Source organism: Nomascus leucogenys, chromosome 13 (genome assembly GCF_006542625.1).
Source record: "Nomascus leucogenys isolate Asia chromosome 13, Asia_NLE_v1, whole genome shotgun sequence".
Classification (NCBI taxonomy): domain Eukaryota; kingdom Metazoa; phylum Chordata; class Mammalia; order Primates; family Hylobatidae; genus Nomascus; species Nomascus leucogenys.
The window spans coordinates 51,112,094-51,135,462 of record NC_044393.1 but is presented as its reverse complement, the minus strand read 5'-3'; the positions used below and the strand labels follow the sequence as shown (position 1 = coordinate 51,135,462).

The window sequence follows — 23,369 nt, the reverse complement described above, 5'->3', positions numbered from 1 at the left end:
CCAAGTAATTTTGAAATTCATGGTGACTGTTAAGTATTTTGTAGTTTTCGGTTGCTTTCTTTGTTAATAGTATATCCTCCTTGCTTTGAGACTACTTTTTAGGTGTGATGATACTTTAATCTTACGGTTTTTGGTTAGCTTTTGCCATTTTTAAACGTTTCTTTCATTTTTTTTTCCTCCAAGACTTTGGCAAGAGACTTAGTATTTGATCTTGTTTTCAGGTATTTTTGTAAAGTTTATTTTCTTTAAAACTGGGCTTTTTTCACCTTATTTTTAATATTGGAAGGGGAATTCTGAGAGTCTGGAAACTGCGCACTTTAGCCTAAAGAGCCACGAAACAGTATAACATTTGAAATCCTAACTTTGATATGGTGTATGGACTGCAAATTTTAAGAGAAGGAAATGGATATGCGTTGTTATCAGTTGTAGTGGCTCCACCTCCATAACGTAGAGGAGAGGAATCTGGAGGTCTGCGGAGAATGAGCCATGTCTGGGGCCAGAAACAGTGGTTCCAGGAAATATTTTTGCTCCAGAAATAGCCTGCCTCCCACACAGACTAGCTGTCTGAATGCATCTGATAGTTTTAAGTTAGGTGTTTGTGAGGTGGAGAGTTTTCGTGTTCCAATTTTGACCACTTTCTGGTGGAGCATGAAAATGTGGTGAGTAAACAAGTATAGTATACAGTGGGGGCACTCTTGCATAGTCAAGCCTCCAAGAGTAAACTTTTTTTGAGCCCAAACTGGCACTGGACAGTTGGCCCTAAAAATGAAGAAGGTGGCCCGCCCAATTTTTAAACCATGAACCTTTTTTGGCTGGTCCATTTAATGCAAAATTGCAAGGAATTTGTAATGAAAAAAACCTTCACTAAACTGAAGAGAATTTAGGGTGTCATGTGGAAAAAAATGAAACTTGAAAATAGTTGGACTACTTGTATATTATTTAATCATTTTAGTCCTGTGAGATGGGTACTGATTACTGTCATTTTATAGATGAGCAAACCAAGTCTTAGTTTAACTAATTTATTCAAGATTTCTTCACTAATGAGTCAGTAGAGGTGAGATTCACACCTAAGCAGTGTGATTCCAAAGCCTACATTCCAAGCCATTATACTTTATTACCACAATAAAATTGGCTTCTTGGAGACTTTATAGTAGGAGACTACTCAATGGAAAATAATGCTGCAAAACCATAAATTAAACCCACTATTGTACACAGAAACACTTTGAGATCATTGTATAACAGGCACTATTGGATTTTGCTGAAGATAAAGGGATGGAGTCACCTTCTCTGTGTTTGAAGAGCATTCATTTGATGGGAGAGATAGATATTTGAACAAATGACGATAATACAATATATACAGATTGAGCATCTGTAAACTGAAAATCTGAAATGCTCTAAAATCTGGAACCTTTTGAGTGCCAAGATGATGCCACAAGACACTTGACTTCATGTGACAGGTTACAGTCAAGCCAGGCGCGGTGGCTCACGCCTGTAATCCCAGCACTTTGGGAGGCCAAGGCAGGTGGATCACCTGAGGTCAGGAGTTCAAGACCAGCCTAACCAATATGATGAAACTGTCTCTACTAAACATACAAAAAAAATTAGCCGGGCGTGGTGGCATGCACCTGTAGTCCCAGCTACTCAGGAGGCTGAGACAGGAGAATCGCTTGAACCCAGGAGGTGGAGGTTGCAGTGAGCCGAGATCATGCCACTGCACTCGGCCTGGGTGACAGAGCAAGACACCATCTCAAAAACAAAAACAAAACAAAACAAAAAAACAGTCAAAACTTAGCTTCATGCACAGAATTATTTTAAAATGTTATATAAAATTACCTTTGGGCTATTTGTATAAGGTGTAAATGAAACATAAATGAATTTTGTGTTTAGACTTGGGTCCCATCTCTAAGATATCTCTTTATGTATATGCAAATATTACAAAATCCGAAATCCAAAATGCTTGTGGTCCCAATAATTCTTGAGACAAGAATTCAGTTAAAGTGTAGACAGTCTGGATTTGAATTCCTATCAGGCTCTGTGACTTTGAACATAATACCAAACCTCTTTTAGCCTCAGTTTCCTTATCTGTTTAATGGAAAGGACAATACTTCAAGGAGATACTAAGCCTTAAATAAAATATGTAAAGTACAGGCACATGGAAAGCAGTGAATAAAAAGAAACAATAAATAATTTTGAGAGAGAACTAGTTGGGTTTCAGGGGAGCTACCACTGAAGCCTTAAAGGTCTGAAGGTGGTGTTTGTAGGTGGGAAAGAGGGCATTCCATGCAAAACAGGAAGAGGCAGAGTCTCAGAACAGAAATATGGATTGTTGAGGGAATGGTAAGTAATTGTAGCTTTGTATAAAATCTATGTGTGAAGGCCACCTTTAAATGATAATGGTATATAAATGTGGTTGGGCAAAGTGAGTACTACTCAATTTTGATAATTGGAAATTGCATACTTAGATACTAAAATTACAAGAAAACCTCAGCAGTTTGTCCATTATTACATGTTTATTTAATATTTACCATCCAATACTTATTTTCCCAGTTCAAATTAAGACTCAAAGAAGAATTCCAAAGTGACGGTTGCCATCCCTTAACCCTTTTACCTAGTCTGTAGCCACATGGAGTCATTATTGTGAACTCCCCTTTGCGTATATTTTGACTGTCTTTTCTTAATCCCTACTTGATACATGATAGTGGGACAGAATTTTTTTATTTTGAGACAGGGTCTCATTCTGTCTTCCAGGTTGGAGTACAGCAGTGCGATTACTGTAACCTTGAACTCCCAGGCTCAGGCAATCCTGTTGCCTCAGCCTCCTGAGTAGCTAGACCTGCAGGCATGCACCACCGTGTCCAGCTAATGTTTTAATTTTTATTTTTTTGTACATACAGGGTCTTGCTATGTTGGCCAGGCTAGAGACCTCAAGTGATTTTCCCACCTTGGCCTACCAAAGTCCTGGGATTACAGATATGAGCCTCCACGCCTGGCCAGTGTGTTTTAAATTGGGACTGCCCTTGAAAATCTGAGAAAGTCTCATGCTTTTATCTTCTTCTCAGATTAATACCGAACCATAAATACATTAAATTTACAAATCTGAAACATCATTTCATGACCAGAATCATATGACTAAGTGGAAAATATTAAGTGACATTCAGGAAAACTGCATTTTTAGTCCACCTTGTTAGTCTCATGAAAATTGCTAATGTGACACAAAATATAGAAGTGAGTTTTCAGATGAGAACAACTGACTGCTTCCTAGAACAGGTAGTTTTAGAGCACTAGGAATGAAAATATGCTGGATTTTATTCTGGGTACTGAACAGGAACTGGGGCAGGAAATAGCTGTGGCTGAACCACTACCTGATAATAATCATAACATGATTAAATTTGACATTTAATGAGAGGAAGTAAAGGGAAAAGTGCATAGTATGCAGCTTTCCAGTTGCAAAAACAGTACAAGAAAGGGGCTGTTAAAAGTATGTCTACAGAAATTTTAAAGACATGTAGGCACTCGTATTTATTGCATGAATGAAAGTACTTTTGTACTTTTTTTGTATAGGATTTGTTACAGATACCAAAAAATTTATGAAAATTAGGTGGCACAAGTTTTGGTGCTCTATAGACCTAGGTTCAAGTCCTGATACTGCCATCACTGGTTGTGTGAGATTGGACTCATTATGTAATATTTTTGAGGTTCAGTTTTATTTATTCATTAAATGGAGTTACCTACTTTGTGAGATTTTAAGAATTAAATGAGATAATGTATGTAAAGCACTTGACATATTCTTGGTTTCTAAAACTAGCTCAAAAAGTGGTTGTTGCAGTTATTTGACTAAGTTGAACAGGCGCGCGCGCGTGTGTGTGTGTGTGTGTGTGTAGGTTTTAAAATAACAATTCCCAGATAGAATAAGAGAAGCCAGAAAATGGCAAACAAGCAAATAAAACCTTAAAAGGCAATAGGATTCAACTGGCAGAGTTGAATAATCATTTTACCCACACAAAAGAAGGGAAAATATAAGAAGAGAGCTTCACATTATCAACTTTTTTCTGAAGAAAGTACATCAAACTCATTAAACCAGATGGCATGCATAAATAAGGTTTTGCTATTCGAAATGACAATGAAAAAAATAAATGAGGCCGGGCGCGGTGGCTCACGCTTGTAATCCCAGCACTTTGGGAGGCCGAGGCGGGTGGATCACGAGGTCAGGAGATCGAGACCACAGTGAAACCCCGTCTCTACTAAAAGTACAAAAAAAAAAAATTAGCCGGGAGTGGTGGCGGGCGCCTGTAGTCCCAGCTACTCGGAGAGGCTGAGGCAGGAGAATGACGGAAACCCGGGAGGCGGAGCTTGCAGTGAGCCGAGATTGCGCCACTGCACTCCAGCCTGGGTGACAGAGCGAGACTCCATCTCAAAAAAAATAAAAAATAAAAAAAAATAAATGAAGTAGGATTTCAGTGCTGTGAATTAAGTGTATAGGGAGAGGAACTTGTTTTCTCAAATCTCTTAACTACTTTCTTACTTATTTCTAAAATTCTTTGACAAGAAAAAGCTATTAATTGTATAGTTATGGGAATGCTTTAATTGCAAGTAATCCTGGGGGATAGAGCAAGCTGATTTATCTACACAGATTTCTTGTGTGTTCATTCCGTATATCCCATTGTCTATTGTGTGTCTTTTGGGTGCCGAATGTATGAATATATCATTTGTGGAAAAATAAACCTATCTTCTTGTTCGTAAATCTATTTTACTCTTGTAGTCTCTGTCTTTTTTTTTTTTTTTTTTTTTGAGACGGAGTCTCGCTCTGTCGCCCAGGCTGGAGTGCAGTGGCGCAATCTCAGCTTACTGCAAGCTCCACCTCCCAGGTTCACGCCATTCTCCTGCCTCAGCCTCTCCGAGTAGCTGGGACTACAGGCGCCCGCCACCACGCCCGGCTAATTTTTTTGTATTTTTGGTAGAGACGGGGTTTCACCGTGGTCTGGATCTCCTGACCTCGTGATCCGCCCGCCTCGGCCTCCCAAAGTGCTGGGATTACAAGCGTGAACCACCGCGCCTGGCGTCTCTGTCTTAATGAGGGGTCTTTTTTTGTTTGTTTGATACAGAGTTTTGCTCTTGTTGCCCAGGCTGGAGTGCAATGGTGCGATCTTGGCTCACTGCAACCTCCTTCTCCCGGGCTTAAGCAATTCTCCTGCGTCAGCCTTACGAGTAGCTGGGATTACAGGTGCCCATCACCATGCCCGGCTAATTTTTGTATTTTTAATAGAGGTGGGGTTTCACCATGTTGGCCAGGCTGGGCTTGAACTCCTGACCTCAGGTGATCCACCCACCTTGGCCTCCCAAACAGCTGGGATTACAGGCGTGAGCCACCATGCCCAGCCTTAATGAGGGTTCTTTTAGCGTTCAAGCCAAGAGTCATGTGGTGTCCTTACTCTGTTCCTCTCCATATCTTTAATTGCCATTCAATCACTTCATCTGGTCCTCTATCTACTAACATCTATCTTTCAATCATGCCTCGTCCCAACACCCACAATTAAGAAAAAACAAAACAACCATTGGCACTTAGTTCAAACCCTCATTATTGTCCCCAAATTATTGTCATTTATTTCCTTTTAATTTAGCCTTATATGAATCAATTCTTCCCACAGCTTCCTTCAGAATAATTTTGCTGAAATACCAACATACTGATATCAAAATTATATCCTTAGTGTCTGCACATGATAATTAATAAATATTTGATCCTTCCGTGTATCTTAAACTTCAGACAATGCTAAGTGACTTGCAAATGTAGGCTTAGTAGGCTCGGGTTTTTCTTTGTGGGGAGGATTTTAACTGCAAATTCAATTGCTTTAATAGACAAAGACTTACTCGGTTTATTTCTTCTTGAATTAGCATTGATAGTTTGTATTTTCCTAGGAATCTGTTCGTTTAATCTAAAGTTGTTAAATTCATTGGCATAAAGTTATTCATGACATTTTCTTATTAATCTTTTTAATATCTGTAAGACATATAGTGCTGTCCTTTCTCTCATTCTGACTCTGATGTCTTTTCTCTTTTCTCTCCTATTCTTCTGGCTAGAGGTTTATTGATCTATTTTATTGATCCTCTCAAAGAACCAGTTTTTAGTTTTCTGTGTTGATTTTCGATCCTCAATTTGACTGGTTTCTATTCATCTTTATTATTTTTGTTTCTACTGTTTATTTTGCATTTTATTTGCTCTTGATTTGCTAGAATCTTCAGTTGGAAGCTTAGCTCATAATTTGAAACACTTATTCTTCTGGAAAATGAGTGTTTAATTCTATAAAATTCTCCCCTAAGTAGTGTTTTGACTGCATCTCACGAATTTTGATATGTTTTCATTTTCATTCAAGTTCAGAATCCTTGATAAATTCCTTTGTGATTTCTTTGACTCCACTGGTTATTTAGAAGTATGTAGATGAGTTTCCAAATATTTGGGGATTTTTCAGATATTTTTTCCTTAGTTCTAACTTGATTTCGCTCTGGTCAAAGGACATACATTGTATGTTTTGAATCATTTTTAATTTATTGAGACTTATTTTATGGCCCAGATTATGGTCTGCCTTGGCAAACGATTCATTCACACTTGAAAAGAATATTGGATGGAGTGATTTATAAATGTCAATCAAGGTTGGGTGGAGTGGCTCACACCTGTAATCCCAGCACTTTGGGAGGCCGAGGCAGGCAGATCATTTGAGATCAGGAGTTCGAGACCAGCCTGGCCAACATGTTGAAACCTCATCTCTACTAAAAATACAAAAAATTAGCTGAGCATGGTGGTGTGTGCCTGTAGTCCTAGCTACTCAGGAGGCTGAGGCAGAAGAATCCTTTGAACCTGGGAGGTGGAGGTTGCAGTGAGATTGCACCATTGCACTCTAGCCTGGGTGACTCCATCTCAAAAAAAAAAAAAGTCAAGTCAAGTTGGTTGATAGAATTGTTCAAGTCGTCTATATATCCTTGTTGATTTGTCTACTTCTTTTATCAATTTTTGAAAGAATGGTATTGAATCTCTATAAATGTGGACTTGCGATTCTTTAAATTTTTGCATTATATATTTTGAAGTTCTGTTGCTAGGTCCATGCATATTTATGATTGTTATGATTACTTGGTCAATTGGATCCCATTATCATTGTGAAATGGACCTCTTTAATCCTAGTAATATGTTTTGCTCTGAAATCTTTGTATAGCCATTCAAACTTTCTTTTCATTAGTGTTAACATGATATTTTTTTCCATCTTTTTACTTTCTACCTTTTTATGTTTATATTTAAGTGAGTTTCTGACAGATACACATAAAAATAGGTCTTGCTTTTGGGTCTTGGGTCTTCCTTTTTAAAATCCAGTTTCCTAATCTCTGCCTTTTAATTTAGACCATTTATATTTAATGTGATTATTGATATATGGGTTTAAGTCTATCATCTTGCTATTTGTTTTTTGTTTCATCTGTTCTTTTTACCTTTTTTGGATTCTTTGAGTATTTTTATGACTTTATAACCTTTTTTGACTTGCCTGTAGCTCTTTTTTCTTGTAGTTTTGTTTGTAGTAGCTAGTATACATCATTATCACAGTCTACTTTTGAGTAGAAAAACTACTTCATATATTTTATGAGAACCTTTTAACAGTATACTCTGTTTCCTCTTTCTGAAACTTTGTGCTATTATTTATGCTGTATATTTTAAATCCCAAACAATATTGTTGATCTTTTAGCTTTAGTCAGTTCTCTTTTAAAGAGATTTAAACACACATACATTTTATATACATATAATTTTTTAAAGATTCTTAGATTTGCCCCTTTTAAGGTTGGATAATATCCTATCATATGTATGTACTGTTTTGTTCATCCATTGATGGACATTTGGGCTGCTTCCACCTCTTGCGTATTGTGAATAGTGCTGCTATGAATATGAGTGTGTAAATATCTCTTTGAGACTCTGCTTCCAGTTGTTTTGGATATATACACGGAAATGTGATTGCTGAATCATATGATAGTTCTATTTTTAATCTTTTTGTACCATTTTACAGTTGCACCAACAATGCACAAAGGCTCCAATTTTTCCACATCTTCATCAATATTTATTTATTTTTTTTTATGATAGCCATCCTAATAGATGTAAGGTGATATCTTGTGGTATTGATTTGTACTTTTCTGATAATTAGTGATGTTGAGCATCTTTTTGTGTGCTAGTTGGCCATTTGTATATCATCGTTGGGCACATGCCCATTCAAATCCTTTGCCCATTTTTAAATCAGGTTATTTGATTTTTTGTTACTGAGTTGTAGGAGTCATCTATATATTCTGAATATCAACCCCTTACCAGATTTATGATTTGCAAATATTTTCTCCCATTCTGCAGGGGAGAAAAATATATGCCTTTTGTGTCTTTTGATGAACAAAAAGTTTTAAGTTTGATATAGTCCCATTTGTCTATGTTTGCTTTTGTTGCCTATACTTTTGGTGTTACAGCCAAGAAATAATTGCCAAGTCAGATGTTATGAAGCTTTTTCCTGTGTTTTCTTCTAGGAGTTTTTTAGTTTTATTTCTTATGTTTAGGTGTTTAATCCATTTTGAGTTAAGTTTTGTAGAAGGTGTAAGATAAGATAAAGGTCCACCTTCATTTTTTTGTTGCATCCCATTTTCCCAGTACCATTTTTTGAAGAGATTGTTCTTTTCCTGTTGAGTGATCTTGGTACCCTTGTTGAAGATTATTTGACCACATACATGAGGGTTTATTTCTAGGGTCTTTATTACATTTGTTGATTTATCTTTATACCAATATCACACTGTTATGATTACTGCTTTGTAATATGTTTTGAAATCAGGAAGTGTGAGTCCTCCAAATTTGTTGTTCTTTTTAAAAATTGCTTTGGCTATTTGGGGTCCCTTAAGATTCAATATGTATTTTAGTATGAGTTTTTCTATTTCTGCCAAAAATGCTCTTGGGATTTTGATAGGGATTGCACTGAATCTGTAGATTGCTTTGGGTAGTATGGAAATTTTAACAATATTAAGTTTTTCAATCCATGAACATGGGATTTCTTTTCATTTATTTGAGTCTTTAATTTCTTTTAGCAATGTTTTTAATAATAGATGTTTCAGTATCCTTGTTTACAAGTCCTATCATCTTTGTCATTTGTGGGTCTGATTCTGTCTCCTCATCATGAATTATATTTTCCTGTTTATTTATATGCCTGCTAATTTTTGTTTGAATGCCAGACATTTTGTATTTTATGTTGTTTAAAGCTGTAATTGGTCTTCCTGCTCCTTTTGGTGATTCTTTCCCTTGCTTCAGGTAGTTTTTCCTACATTGCATATGCCAGTCAATATTCAACTGAAGACTTAAGGGGAATCCTCTACAGAGCTACAGAACTCTCTTTGTGCAGCTCTCTCCTCTTTGGATACTTGGCTCTAGGAATTCTAGCTGCCTTGGTGTCTCTGAATACTCAAATCTGGCTTCTCGGTGTAGGGGTACCTCTGGGCTTTGGTTTTCCCCTTCTAGCACTGCATCCTGGAAACTGCAGACAGCACACTTGGACAATCATAGAGCTCACTTTTTGTTTCCACTCTTTCAGGGATGTGCTATCAGTTACCCAATATCTGAAAATGTTTCACTTTTTTTTCTAACTTTTTAGTTTTTAAATGGAGAGGAATAATCTGGTTCTCATTACTCCCATCATGTCTAGAAGTGGGAACTCTTGTATATTGAGTTTTGAAGTAATAATTTAAATGGAAAATATAAAAAGTACCATTTTGATTTTTATTATTTTTAAATCCCAAATTTGTGTTTAGGATACATAAGCATTGTATAGCCAGAACCAGAGTAGACTATAGGTTTGATTGGCTGAATGTGTTTAGGTTCATTGTCAACATTCCTGTTTCCCTTGAAAGAAATGTAGGCATGTATGATGAGTTAAAAGGTAAGCAAATAATTGCATTTTCCTATATAAACCCAGTTCGTTGTTTTTTTTGTTTTTGTTTTTGTTTTTTTTTGAGATGGAGTCTCTCTTTGTCACCCAGGCTGGAGTACAGTGGCGCGATCTTGGCTCACTGCAACCTCCGCCTCCTGGCTTCAAACAATTCTCCTGCCTCAGCCTCCCAAATAGCTGGGATTACAGGAACCTGCCAACATGCCTGGGTAATTTTTGTATTTTTAGTAGAGACGGGGTTTCACCATGTTTGCCAGGCTCATCACAAACTCCTGAGCTCAGGTGATCCACCCACCTCAGCCTCCTGAAGTGCTGGGATTATAGGCATGAGCCACCGGGCTCAGCCATAAATCCAATTCTTATTGACAACAAAACTTTGTGTGTATGTGTATGTGTGTGTATGTGTGCAAAATATGTCTGTATAATTTCTAAGGGAGATTAATAGATCAATGAGAAGTGTTTATTTCCTTAAGGGTATAATAATTCAGTTTTTATTGTCTTTGGAAAATATTTGATACATTGAAAATACTACTATGATCATATATTGAATGGTAATTTAACTTAACCTTGGACATAGTAGATATTAAGGACTGTTGAAAATCTCTGTAGGTGAAATGGACTTGAGATGGGCTTAACCTGTCTCTTCATTGATGATGGGCAACTGGAATGACCTTTAGCTTTTCTTCTGATGGAAGCAGATTATATGAATTGGTAAAATTGAAGCACCGGGCTAGTTTTCTTATTCCCACCCTGTATTTCTTTTCCATTGCAACCACACTAAATGAAATTATGAGAGGAAGGTTGTATGTGTATTAAGTCAATAGTTGGCATATAGGAAATTAACATGATAAAGGAGGTATTTTAAAATTGAGTTAAGCTTATCATTTATGTTCTTTTTATTTTGACATAATTTTAGATTTTAAAAAAGTACGATAATAGAGAATTCCTGTATACCCTTCACCCAGATTACCTATATTTTAACATTTCACCATATTTGCTATATCATTTTCTTTCTCGATATATATATATATATATGTACATATGTATTACTTTTTTCCTGACTCACTTGAGTCATGATGCTCCTTTACTGCTACTGAGTTTTTATTTCCTAAATGTAAGATTGTTCTTCTTCATAAAGACCGTACAATTATCAAAATCAGGAAGTTAACATTTATAGTACTGTTTTCTAATCTACAGATACTCACATTTTACCAGTTATCACAATACTGTACTTTATTGCAGAAGAAAATTCAGGATCACGTTCTGTGTTTAGTTGTCACATCTCTCTAGTTTCTTTTACACAGAAACACTTGAACCTATGTTTGTATTTCATGAAATTGACATTTTAAAAACTGTTGAGGCCAGTTATTTTGTAGAATGACCTTCAATTTTTTTTTTTTTTTTTTTTTGAGTCGAAGTCTTGCTCTGTCGTCCAGGCTGGAGTGCAGTGGCACAATCTTGGCTCTCTGCAACTTCCGCCTCCCTGGTTCAAGTGATTCACCTGCCTCAGCCTCCCAAGTAGTTGGGACTACAGGCACGCACCACTGCACCTGGCTAATATTTGTATTTTTAGTAGAGACGGGGTTTTGCCATGTTAGCCAGGCTGGTCTCGAACTCCTGACCTCAGGTGATCCACCCACCTTGGCCTCCCAAAGTTCTGGGATTACAGGCATGAGCCACCACGCCCAGCCGAATGACCTTCAATTTGAGATTGGTTGATTTTTCCTCATAATTAGATTTGGGTTATGTACTTTATTTTTATTTTTTATTTTTGAGACAGAGTTTCGCTCTTATGGCCCAGGCTGGAATGCAGTGGCGCCAGCTTGGCTCACTGCAACCTCCACTTCCTAGGTTCAAGCGATTCTCCTGCCTCAGCCTCCCAAGTAGCTGGACCAGGCGCCCGCCGCCATGCCCAGCTAATTTTTGTATTTTTAGTAGATACAGGTTTCACCATGTTGGCCAGGCTGGTCTCAAACTCCTGACCTCAAGTGATCCACCTGCCTCAGCCTCCTAAAGTGTTGGGATTATAGGCGTGAGCCACTGCGCCTGGCCCTGGGTTATGTACTTTAGGTAGGAATACCACAGAAATGATGTTGTGTACTTTCCAGTGCATTATATGAGGAGGCAAATACTGTTATTTCTCCTGTTACTGGTGATGATAACTTTTATAATTTAGTTAAGGATTCTACAAGGTAAAGTAACTCTTTTATTCTCTGTAATTAATACATAACATGGCTAAATACTTTTAAATTATGTTAGTATCCTACTACTCTCAAACTTACCCATTAATTTTAACATCTATTGATGATTCTTGTGTGAATCCATTATTATCAAGATGGGTGCCAAATGGTGATTTTTCTAATTTTGTAATTTCTTTTATATTTGTTAGCTGACTTCTGTGATAAAAGCTTCTACCTCTTTATTCACTTATTTATTCATATCAGTATGGACTCATGGATTCTTGTTTTATCGTTTTGCCAATGTCTCTGTGATTCTTTGAGCATTTTCTTACTTTCTGATCCAACAAGATATTCCACAATCATCTGGTACTATCTCTGTGCCAGCCCTAGAATAAGACATTTCTCTAAGCAGTGTTGATTTCTTTTACTATGAAGTGGTATTTAGAGATCTAGGTGTTAGGTGTGCTTATTGCTACTAAGGAGTCATTGTTTCTAGGCCCTCTCAGTGGACGTAAAGTACGTATGTATATGGATGAGTATATATATGTGTGTGGGTGTGTGTAACACACCTTTATTTTCAGAAAGAATATTAACTAGTGTCATGGCTGCTAAAAATAAAAAAGTGAATATAGGCGTAGGCTACATGACCAAGTGATCATATCCTTATCACAAGAAATTATAGCTCCAATGTTCTGCATTCTTCAAATACATTATTTTGTTGACTAACTGGATTCCAGGAATTACTTAGATCTTATCTGATGAGAAAAAGAACCTGGATGGTGAGGGGCCTGGAAATCATGTTATATGAAGAACAGGTGAAGGAGCTGAGAACATTTAGTCTGGAAAAAGATTAATGACAACATATGCTTGTTATATTGAGTTGTTTGAGGCAGAAGAAATGACACACATTTATTCTGTGTTCACTTAGAGTATATAATTAATACAGATGGATGTATTTTAAGAGAGATGTAAATTTATCTCTGCATAAGGAAAATTTTGAGGTAAGTTTTCCTCTAATGCAGTAAAATGACTTGAATACCTCAAACCCAATTATTATCTCTAATCAGGAGAAGCTTGCTTATTTTTACATAATTTGTGTGTGCTGTAAGAAGTTAGAAGTACTTGAGAGATGTCTAAGTATGCTATATTTAGTGGCTTAGTCAGTAGTATGCTTCACAAGATGCATCACGAGGAAAGGATTCTGTTCTAAATAAATGTAAGAAATAATGTGTACATAATCTTCTTTTTTTACTTTTTTTTTTTTTTTTTTTGAGACAGAGCCTTGCTCTGTCACCCAGGCTGGAGTGCAGTGGCACAATCTCGGCTCACTGCAAGCTCCACCTCCCAGGTTCACACCATTCTCCTGCCTCAGCCTCCCAAGTAGCTGGGACTACAGGTGCACACCACCACGCCCGGCTAATTTTTTGTATTTTTAGTAGAGATGGGGGTTTCACCGTGTTAGCCAGGATGGTCTTGATCTCCTGACCTTGTAATCTGCCTGCCTTGGCCTCCCAAAGTGCTGGGATTACAGGTGTGAGCCACCGTGCCCGGCCAATAATGTGTACATAGTCTTCTATTGGATATTTATAATGCAGAGTAACGTGTTAAAAGGCTCTAAGAAGTCCTCAAGTAAGGAAACTTGTTTGACTTTTTCTAATGTAGTGGATATAAGAACAGGTGAGGTTATAGGTATAATCTAATAGTAGTCATACAGTAGTCATCTATAGATGCATGGTATTTATTTATTTATTTAATTTTAAACCAGGCCTTGAAGCATTTTATCCTTTGAGTTACAAACAATCCAATTACACTGATATATACATTTTATACATGGTATTTAAACCAAGGTATTAGATGTGATCACCAAGGGACTGTGTGAAGATAGAGATGTGCAAAAACTGAGCTCAGGGAGAAGAGGAAAACTAGCAAAGAAACTGAGAAGAAGTGAATAAAGAGGAACAAACTGAAGAGAGTGGTTTCCCAGAAGCTAAGTGAATAAAGTGTTCCAGGAGAAGAGAACATAATCAGCTGTGCTTTATACTACCAGTAGATTGAATAAGATAAGCAACTGAGACCTGACCATTGCATTTAGCGACTGGAAGTCCCTGGTGTCCTCAAAGAGAGCTTTCAGTGGAGTATTGGGAGCAAAAGATGATTGGATTAAAGAGAGGATATGGAGAAGTGGGAGTAGATAGCAATGTTTTGCACTGTGAAAGGGAGAAGAGAAAGGTATTGTATTTAATGAGCACCTTGGGGGAAGAGAAAGGTATTTATTGAGCACCTTCTGTGTGTTATATTGCTGAAAATATTTAAGCAATAATGAAATGTATGAGCTATACATAGCTTAGCTTATCATTCTGGCTTAAATAGTAGTTGCGGTATGTTTATTAAGTACTTTTCTCTGTGATGTGGATTTGAATAGACTACAAATTGAAATATTGGTTTCCTGACTTACAGAAAATTTCTTCAGATTGAAAGAATGTTAGAGGTAGTGGCTGTTAAATTGTATTGCATTCTTCAGTTTCTAGGTGGTTTAGGCCAGTTGGCTTAGTAGTTTTATCAATCATGAATTGATGATCTGGACATGTTAATAATGATGTTACATAAAATCGTAAGATTTGGTGTCCAGTCATATGTTCATCATTTTTAAAATGACGTGGTATCAAGAATAATATTTAAAGCCACGTATCCTAATTTTAAATTGGCCTCTGTAACCATAGGAGGAGAAAACTCAGGAAACACAATTCAGTCCTCATTTCTACTTCGTTAACTTTCCATCTACCTTCTTGCAGCTAATTGCAAGCCCACTCTGTAAATCCAATTACAGCAAATTCTCATTGTTCACAGCTGTGTTAATATAAGATCGCTGCAAACACTGAATTAGACAATAGTGAAGCATTGCTCTTAGAGGAAATACAGAGTTGAGTTCCTGTGAGCCACTGGTCACAACATTTTTGCCATCAGTGATCAATACATAACCTTGTTTCATATGTGTTTCTATTTAAAGATACCTTATTTAATTGTTAATTTTGTTAACATTGAACTCACAATCAACAGCACTATAATTCATGTCTGAATGAAACTTACCTAACACAGTATTTTCTCTGTAAGACACATTAAATCGTTCTTGTACTTAGGAGCACTGGACCGCACTTCAGCACTACACTTGGGGGGCATTTTTTTTTTTTTTTGAGATGGAGTCTCAGTCTGTTGCCAGGCTGGAGTGCAGTGACACAATCTCAGCTCATTGCAACTTTTGACTCCCTGGTTCAAGCGATTCTCCTGCCTCAGCCTCCCGAGTAGGTGGGATTACAGGCACGTGCCACCGCGCCCAGCTAATTTTTGTATTTTTAGTAGAGATGGGGTTTCGCCATGTTGGCCAGGATGGTCTCAATCTCCTGACCTTGTGATCCGCCCACCTAGGCCTCCCAAAGTGCTGGGATTACAGGCGTGAGCCACCGCGCCCGGTCCGGGGGGGCATTTTTAAACAACAACATCTAGGCAGGGCGCAGTGGCTTACGCCTGTAATTCTAGCACTTTGGGAGGCTGAGGCGGGTGGATTACTGGAGGTTGGAAGTTCAAGACCAGCCTGGCCAACTTGGTGAAACCTTGTCTCTACTAAAAATACAAAAAAAATTAGCCAGACATGGTGGCGTGCACCTGTCATTGTAGCTGCTCAGGAGGCTGAGACAGGATAATCATTTGAATTCGGGAGGTGGAGGATGCAGTGAGCTGATATCACGCTCCTGCAGTCCAGCCTGGGCAACAGAGCTAGACTCTGTCTCAAAAATAAAATGAAACAACAAAATCTCAACAAAAAGCAAAAAAAGCCAAAAACATGACACTACACCACAAAAAGGACCCTTGTTTGTGGTATAATAGCTGTCTTATTTAAGAAGATAGTGTCATCTTGTTCAGCCTTTGCTGGGAACATGCGTGTTGGGAACCTCAGATTTTTCTCTGCTTTGTGCATATCTGTAAATGACTGCAAAAGTACCAGGAGTATTGATTTTAGCAAGCAGGCAGATTTGCATATGAAATCTATGAAAGTGGCTGTCCAATATGTTAAATGGAAATGTTGGAATATATTGCATAATTCCCTCATATTTATGATGGTAAGAATTCCAGTTTACTGAAGCTGAAACTATTTGGAAATTGAAATTTAAAACTGGTTTCAATTTGTAATATTTATCAAAGTTCTGCAGATAGATGTTTTCAGAGATAGTTATACAAAATTTAGGAAAATAGCGGCCGTAGAGCCCCTTTTCCACAGTTTCTGTTTCCCAGGGACAAACAGGTTCAGCTCTTTCAATTGATATTTTATTTACCATTCATAAAGATACATGTTTGACTTCCAGTCATCTGCAGGGTCATAGAGAAATAGTCACTCACTGGCATGGTGTGAGAGAAAGTGGATCTTTTATTTTAACAGCTTTCAACTAGTCTGCCTAAAGATGGGACTAACTTTATTCCCGTTTCCAGGGGATGCTTAAACCATGAATCCCTGAAACTTGATTTTATTGCATAAATTGAGTTAATATTCTCCTTTCTCTACTATTGCTGTCTGCTGTCTCAGATCTGCTAGGTCAGTTACAAGTCACATATCTTCTTTCAAGCTTCATTTTTGTTGTTTTTTTCCCTGTTCTCTCTGTTCTCATGTACATATGCGTTTGCTGTCATTTCAGTTAGATATTGTAAGGTAGTAAAGTTAGATGCCTGTGTTTAGTCTGCCTTTTTGTATTCTCTTGGAAATTTGGTTGTTGTTTTATATACTGGAACGACTTTTTTTTTCTTTGAGACAAGAGTCATGATCTGTTGCCCAGGCTGAAATGCAATGGTGCAATCTTGGCTGGCTGCAGTTTCTGCCTCCTAGGTTCAAGTGATTCTCGTGCCTCAGTCTCTCAAGTAGCTGAGATTACAGGTGCATACCACAATGCCTGGCTAATTTTTGTATTTTTAGTAGAGATGGGGTTTCACCATGTTGGCCAGGGTGGTCTTGAACTCCTGACCTCAAGTGATCTGCCCGCCTCGGCCTCCCAAAATGCTGGGATTTCAAGAGTGAGCCACCATGCCTGACATGAAATAACTTTTAATAGTTTGCCGGTTTATAGTACATGGGTCCAGGACAGATACATGTTTCATTTTGCTCAATTCAATTACATTATTTTAAAAAACTACTTTTATTAATTGACACATAATGTACATATTTGAGGGGTACATAATGATGTTTCAGTCCATACAATGTATAGTGATCAGATCAGAGTAATTGACATATACATTATTTCAAACATTATTTCTTGTAGCTATTTGCAACTATATATTATTGTTAACTATAGTCATCCAACAGTGGTATAGAACACTAGAACTTATTCTTCCTATCTAGCTGTAATTTTGTAACCTTTCACAAATCTCTTCCCATCCCTCTCTTCCTTATGCCCTTCCCAGTCGCTAGTATCCTCCGTTCTACTTTTTACTTCTATGAGATCAGCTTTTTAGCTTCTGCGTATGAGTGAGAAGGGTTTAACTTTCTGTTCCTGGCTTATTTCGCTTAACATAATGTCCTCCAGTTCCATTCATGTTGCTGTGAATAACAGGATTTGATTCTTTTTATGGCAAAACAGTATTCCACTGTCTGTAGACCCCATTTTCTTTATCCACTCATCTGTTGTTGGGCATCTAGGTTGATTCCATATCTTGACTATTGTGAATAGTGCTGCAATAAACATGGAGTGCAGATGTCTCATCAATATACTGATTTTCTTTCCTTTGGATAAAATTCCCAGTGGTGGGATTGCTGGATCATATGGTAGTTCTATTAGTAGTTTTTTGAGGAATCTCCATGCTCTTCTCCATAGTAGCTGTACTAGTTTACATTCCTACCAAATGTGTAAGAGTTCTTTTTTCTCTGCATTCTCACCAGCATTTGTTATTTTCTTGTTTTTTTGATAGTAGCCGTTTTAAGTTGGTGAGATGGTATCTCATTATGGTTTTGATTTGCATTTCCCTGATGATTAGTGTATTAGTTCGTTCTCAGGCTGCTAATAAAGACATACCTGAGCCTGGGTAATTTATGAAGGAAAGAGGGTTAATTGACTCACAGTTGAGCATGGCTGGGGAGGCATCAGGAAACTTAAAATCATGATGGAAGGGGAAGCAAACATGTCCTTCTTCGCATGGCAGGAGGAGAGAGAAAAATGAGAACCGAGCAAAGGGTGAGGCCCTTTATAAAACCATCAGATCTTGTGAGAACTTACTATCACGAGAATAGCATGAGGAAAACCACCCCAATGATTCAGTTACCTCCCACCAGGTCCTTCCCATGACATGTGGGGATTGTGGAAACTACAATTTAAGATGAGATTTGGGTGGGAACACAGAGCCAAACCATATCAATTAGTGATGTTGGGCATTTTAAAATATATTTATTTGCCACATGTATGTCTTCTTTTGAGAAATGTCTTTAGATATTTTGCCTATCTTTAAATTAGATTGTTTGTTTTTTGATGTTAAAAAGTTTGAGTTCTGGGCCGGGTGCGGTGGCTCACGCCTGTAATCCCAGCACTTTGGGAGGCCGAGGCAGGTGGGTCACGAGGTCAGCAGTTCGAGACCAGCCTGACCAACATGGTGAAACCCCATCTCTACTAAAAATACAAAAAATTAGCCAGGCAAGGTGGCGGGTGCCTGTGGTCCCAGCTACGCGGGAGGCTGAGGCAGGAGAATGGCGTGAACCCCGGGGGGGCAGAGCCTACAATGAGCCGAGATCGCGCCACTGCACTCCAGCCTGGGTGAAAGAGCGAGACTCTGTCTCAAAAAAAAAAAAAAAAATTAGCTGGGCGTGGTGGCGGGCACCTATAATTCCAGCTACTTGGGAGGCTGAGGCAGGAGAATCTCTTCAAACTGGAAGGTGGAGGTTGCAGTGAGCCGAGATTGCGCCACTGCATTCTAGCCTGGGCAACGAGAGCAAAACTCCATCTCAAAAAAAAAACAAAAAACAGTTTGAGTTCCTTGTATATTCTGGCTATTAATTCCTTGTCCCATGAATAGTTTGCAAATATTTTCTCCTAGTCTATAGGTTATCTTTTTACTCTGTTGATTGTTTCCTTTGCTGTGCAAAAGCTTCTTGTTTTTATATAATCTCATTTGTTTATTTTTGCTTTTGTTGCCTATGTTTTTGAGGACTTATTCATAAAATCTTTTCCCAGAAACCAATGCCCTGAAGCATTTCTGCTATGTTTTCTTCTAATAGTTTTGTAGTTCTGGGTTTTACATTTAGGTCTTTGATTCATTTTGGGGTTGATTTTTGTATAGGATGAGAGATGGGCATCTAGTTTCATTCTTCTGCGTATCTAGTTTTCCCAGAAGTATTTATTGAAGAGACTATCCTCTCCTCAGTGAGTGTTCCTGACACCTTTGTCAAAAATCAGTTAACTGTAGATACATGGATTGATTAATTTCTGGGTTCTCTATTCCGTTCCACTGATCTATGTGTCTGTTTTTATGCCAGTACTATGCTGTTTTGGTTACTACGGCTTTGTAGTATATTTTGAAGTCTGGTGGTGTGATGCCTCCTCTTTGTGCTCAGGATTGCTTCAGCTATTCAGAGGCTTTTGTAGTTCCATATGTATTTTGGGATTGTTTTTTCTGTTTCTATGAAGAAGGTAATTGTTATTTTGACATGTGCATTGACTCTGTAGATTTCTTTAGGTTGTGGGGTCACTTTAACAATATTATTCTGATCCATATGCATGAGATGTCTTTCAATTGTTTGTATCCTCTTCACTTTCTTTAATCAGCATTTTATAGTTTTCCTGTAGAGGTCTTTCACCTCCTTGTTTAAATTTATTCCTAGGCATTCTTTTGTGTTGCTGTTGTAAATAAGATTGCCTTTTTTATTTCATTTTCAGCTAGTTGATTGTGTTTAGAAATGCTACTGATTTGTGTATATTGATACTGTATCTTGCAATTGTACTGATTTCATTTATCAGTTCTAAGAGTTTTTGGTATAGTCTTTAGGTTTTTCTATATATAAGATTGTGTCATCTGCAAATAGACATTTTGACTTCCTCCTTTTCAACTTGGTTGCCTATTATTTCTTTCTCTTGACTAATTGCTCCAACTAGGACTTTCAATAGTATGTTGAATAAGAGTTGTGAAAGTAGGCATCCTTGTCTTGTTCTAGTAGTCAAAGGAAACACTTTTGGCTTTTTCCTAGTCAGTATGATGTTAGCTTTGGGTTTGCCACATATGGCCTTTATTATGTTGAGATATTTTCCTTCTATCCCTAATTTGAGAGGTTTTAGTCATGGAAGAATGTTGACTTTTATCAAATGCTTTTTCTTCATCTATCAAGATGACCATATGGTTTTTGTCTGTCATTCTGTTGGTGTGATGTATGATGTTTATTGATTTGTATTTGTTGAACCGTCCTTGCATTCCTCAAATAAATTCCCCTGAATCATGATGTATTATCTTTTTGATGTGTTGTTAGATTTGGCTTGCTAATATTTTGTTGAGAATTTTTATGTATATGTGCATCGAATATATTAGCCTGCAGTTTTCTTCTTTTTGTTGTGTTCTTGTCTAGTTTTGGTTTCAGGGTTATCCAGGCCTCGTAGAATGAGTTAGGAAGAATCAGTCCGCTTCAGTTTTTTGGAATAGTTTGAGAAAAATTGATACTAATTCTTCCCTAAAGGTTGAGTAAAATTCAGCTGTGAAGCCATCTAGTCCAGGACTTTTCTTTTATGGGGGACTTTTTGTTTTGTTTTGTTTTGTTTTGAGATGGTGTTTTGCTCTTGTTGGCCTAGGCTGGAGTGCAATGGTGTGATCTCGACTCACTGCAACTTCCGCCTCCCAGGTTCAAGTGATTCTCCTGCCTCAGCCTCCTCAGTAGCTGGGATTACAGGCATGCATCACCACACCTGGCTAATTTTGTATTTTTAGTAGTGACAGGGTTTTGCCATGTTGGTCAGGCTGGTCTCAAACTCTCGACCTCAGGTGATCCGCCCACCTCGGCCTCCCAAAGTGCTGGGATTACAGGCGTGAGCCACCGCACCCAGCTTGGGAGACTTTTTATTACTGATTCAATCTGGTTACTTGTTATTGGTCTGTTCAGGTTTTCTGTTTCTTCCTGGTTCAATCTTGGTAGGTGTTATGTGTCCAGGAGCTTATTTAGTTTCTCTAGGTTTTTAAATTTATTTGTGTATAGTTGTATGTTTTTTTGTTTTGTTCTGTTTTGTTTTTTTAGACAGGGTTTCACTGTCTCCCAGGCCAGAGTGCACAGGCGAGATCATAGCTCACTGTAACCTCAAACTTCTAGGTTCAAGCAATCCTCCTGCTCCAGCCTTCTGAGTGGCTAGGACTATAGGTATGCACTACCATTCCCAGCTAATTGTGTGTGTGTGTGTGTGTGTGTGTGTGTATGTATTAGAGATAGAGTTTTGCTGTGTTGCCCAAGCTGATCTTGAACTCCTGGAATCAAGTGATCCTTCCTCCCCAGTCTCCCAAAGCACTGGGATTACAAGCATGAGCCACTGAACTCATCCCAAGTTGTTCGTAGTTCAGCATTTCTGTGGTATCTGTTGAAAAGTCTCCTTTTTGATTAAATGGGGCATTTAATCCGTTTACATTCAAGGTTATTGTTGATAAGTGAGGTCTTCTGTCATTTTATTGATTGTTTTTTTCTTGTTTTCTATTTCCTTTTTTCCTCTCTTATTGTTTATTTTTGTGGTTGGGTAGTTTTCTGTAATAAGATTTGGTTCTTTTCTCTTTCTTCTTTATCAACTCTACTGGTGAGCTTTATAGTGTCACATGTTTTTATGATGGTGGTTATCATCCTTTTACTTCCAACTGTGAGACTCCCTTGAGCATTTCTTATAAGGCTGGCTTAGTGGTGATGAATTTACTGAGTTTTTGCCTGTCTGTAAAAGGTTTTATTTCTCCTTCATTTCTGAAAGATAGCTTTGCTGGATATAATATTCTTGGATGGCAGTTTTTTTCTTTTCAATATTTTGAATATATCATCTCATTCTCTGCTGAGGTTTCTACTGAGAAATCTGTTATTAGTCTAATGGGAATTCCCTTACATGTGACTTGATGTTTTCTCTTGCTTTTAGAATTTCTTTGTGTTTGTCCTTTGACAATTCGAATATATTTTGCCTTGAAGAGGATCTATTTGGGTTGCATCTATTTGAGGTTCATTGAGCTTCCCGGACCTAGATGTCCATCTCTCTCCCAAGATTTGGGAAATTTGCAGCTGTTATTTCATTAAATATGTTTCCTTACCTTTTCCCTTCTCTTCCGCTTGGCTGGCCTGCGGATGTACGTATCTGCTGTAGATGGCCCATGGGGCTGTTTCTCAGGTTTGCGACTTGTGTACAAGGCTGCTCGGGGAGCTCAGGAGTGTGTCCACCATAGATGACCCTCAGAGCTGTTTCTCAGGCCCTTGACATGGCTTCACAACTTCTTGGCTGGTGTGGGAGATGCCCCACATGGAGCTGTTTCATAGGCCCAGGAGCAGGCACAGGGCTGCTCAGCCAGCCTGGGAATGAATCTGTCTACTAGGGGTGGCCCACAGGACTTTCTCAGGTTTGGGATGCGGATGCAAGGCTGCTTGGCTGGCTCAGGGGTGTGGCTCAGGAGTGAGCCCTCCATAGGCCCACAAGTGACATGTTTGCTAGAGGTGGCCCACAGGGCTGTTTCTCAGGTCCAGTCATGGGCTCATGGCTGCTTGGATGGGCTGAGGGTATGCCTGCCAGGGGCAGCCTGCTGTGCCTAGGGACAGGACTGTTTCTTAGACCTTGATTGCAGGTGGAGAGCTAAGGGCATGTCTGCAGTGAGGGAGTGCTGTAGGGCTGTTTCTCAGGACCTGAGTGCAGATGCATAGCCTCTCTGCCAGCCCAAGGGATGTATCAGCTGCTTAGAGACTTGGGAGGCACTCTCCCACTTGGAGGGCATGTAGCAGTTTTCGCTGGCTCAAGGACAGGTTTGCCTTGGGTAGGACTGCCAGACTGTCCCTCTGACTGGAAATGTGGCAGTGGCAGCAGAGTATTGGGGGGCGGAGGGGAAGGGAGGTTGGTTTCCCTGCTGTGCAGGGCTGGAGTCACAGCCGATCCTGGGCCCAGGCTTTGCATAGTTGGGGTTGTGGTTTTCAGCCACCCATGTGGGTTTGGTGAAATGAAGATGGAGCCCCAGTGCTAGAGAAGTTCAGTGGCTACTAAACTCCAGAGCAGGGTGCACTCCAGAGGTGGCTCTG

General features: G+C 38.6%; 1 protein-coding gene across 8 annotated transcripts in view; it reads left to right on the top strand.

Moving 5' to 3' along the window:
* The window catches only part of PHTF2 (putative homeodomain transcription factor 2), a 153,023-nt gene that overhangs the window by 1,070 nt on the left and 128,584 nt on the right, over positions 1-23,369 (top strand). The window lies entirely within an intron of this gene.